The sequence below is a fragment of the Magnolia sinica genome, chromosome 14 (genome assembly GCF_029962835.1).
Source record: "Magnolia sinica isolate HGM2019 chromosome 14, MsV1, whole genome shotgun sequence".
Classification (NCBI taxonomy): Eukaryota; Viridiplantae; Streptophyta; class Magnoliopsida; order Magnoliales; family Magnoliaceae; genus Magnolia; species Magnolia sinica.
Window position 1 is genome coordinate 19,238,854 of NC_080586.1, and position 1,983 is coordinate 19,240,836.

The 1,983-nt window shown below is 39.6% G+C and overlaps 2 non-coding genes across 2 annotated transcripts; both read right to left on the reverse strand.

Annotated features, from left to right (window-relative positions):
* Nucleotides 1–525: 525 nt before the first annotated feature.
* LOC131226533 (small nucleolar RNA Z155) lies at nucleotides 526–601 on the reverse strand. The gene has a single exon (XR_009161908.1). It is a non-coding gene; the product is annotated as a small nucleolar RNA Z155 (small nucleolar RNA).
* Nucleotides 602–666: 65 nt separating this feature from the next.
* LOC131226528 (small nucleolar RNA R41) lies at nucleotides 667–765 on the reverse strand. Its single transcript, XR_009161904.1, has one exon. It is a non-coding gene; the product is annotated as a small nucleolar RNA R41 (small nucleolar RNA).
* Nucleotides 766–1,983: the final 1,218 nt, after the last annotated feature.

Sequence of the window (1,983 nt, forward strand, 5' to 3'; positions counted from 1 at the left end):
ACAACAAAATCAATGGACAACAGATGGTATGACTCAGCTCAACCAAGCCTCTGATTTGAATACCATGTGATCATCATGGTGTGGGCCCACCCCCTGCCAGGATTTTCAAAATCAATGGACAGCAGGTGGCATGACTCAGCGTACAGGTGTAGTTAACCAAATGCCTGATTTCCATACCATATGCTCATCATGGCGTGGCCCACACCTTTCCCAGATTTTCAAATGTGAAATGTCGGCAATGCAGAAATCGCTGTGTGAGCGAGTTCACATACAGCAGCCAAATCTAATCCGTGGCATGAACTACTCACAGTGGGGCCCGTAAAACCAACGGCTTCGATCACCGAACAATGGGCACCCACTAGTAAAGACGGAAAGCTCGCATCGCTAGATTCGAGACTGTACAACCCCTCCCCGGAAAGGAAGCAAAAAGGGAAAAACCATAAAAAAGATATATATATATATATATATATATATATATATATATATATATATATATATATATATATAAAAGAGAAGAAGAGAAACCATTGATCAGATAATTGTAGTCTGAATTTTGTGTCGACACAGATATATTCCGTGAACAATTATCATCACATCAAGGATAAAAAATAAAAAATAAAAAAAAATAAAAAAAGGGCAAAATAGGAAAAGCAAAAGAAAGGGAAATGGAAGGGCTCAGAAGGATCCATTGGTTTCTATAATCATAAGGGAAGCATTCGCTTCTTCCCTCAGAAAATAGGTAGTTTGGTACATCACAGCCTCCAAATCTTTTTAAAAAACAAAGACAATGAAAAATGACATATAAGACCTCTTCCAGGCGAAGAAAATGACATACATGACCCTCCAATGCTTCGCTCTTTTCTGTTGTAATTTGCAAAGGGAGTTAGGGTTTATGACTTTTTATAGATAGAAGGAAGAAGATATTGGAGCGTGAGGGTTAGGGCTCGGGTGCTCTTCAACTAGAATGTTAGTTATTCACCATTTATAAAATGGTGGTGACTAGTCAACCGTACACATCACATAGTTTTATAGAAATCCTGACCGTCCATATTGTTTCGCTGGGGAAAAAATATTGGTCCTTCAAATTTGGAGAGCTCGATAATTTCTTTTAACTGTCGATTGTAAATATATTAATACGATGGTTAGGATTGCTTGGTCAATGTGATTTTAGAGATATGCACCATTCAAAATGAGACCTGGATTGTGGATGGTTTGGATAGCTGTACGTCAGTTCCACATGTGAGTAGCCTAAGTTAACACCATTTCAAAATGGTGATAAACTAACACAAGAGTCTACTTGCATTAGGGTTTCAATCCAATCGAGTTGTTCCTGAAACTTTGATTTACAAAAATGCCCCTGCTTCCAACGGGGTGCAAAGGATCGATTACACTGTGGTTCGTGCAGGACTCGGATTCAGTAGTGACCCCTCCTGTACCCCCACCACGATGTATGAATTATATCCACACCGTTCATCAATTTTTTCAGATCATTTATGACATAATCCCAAAAATGAGATAGATACAAATCTCATGTGGACCACACCACAAGAAATAGTGGTGATTGAACACTCGCCGTTAAAAACTTCAGGGACCCACAAAAGTTTCGGCTCAAGCTGATACTTGTGTTTTACCGTATCCAGGTCTGTGGGGCTTAATCAATAAGTTGGATGGAAAATAAACAATACGTCGGGCTCTAGAAAGGTTTTAATGGTGGCCGTTCAATCACCACTATTTCTTGTGGTGTAATCCACCTGAGATTTTGATCTGTCTCATTTTTTTAATTATCTCAGGCCTTAAATTGAACTGGAAAAATGGATGGACAGCGTGGATAAAACACATAGATCATGGTGGGGTAGTGGAGGGGGGTCACTACCGAATCAGAGTCCACTCGAGCATAGCCCAAGACTCAGACTGATGGATCAATCTTAACCATTCAATTGGCGATCAATCAAGTGAATCGTAAAAAACGAAAGGGTCAGCAGT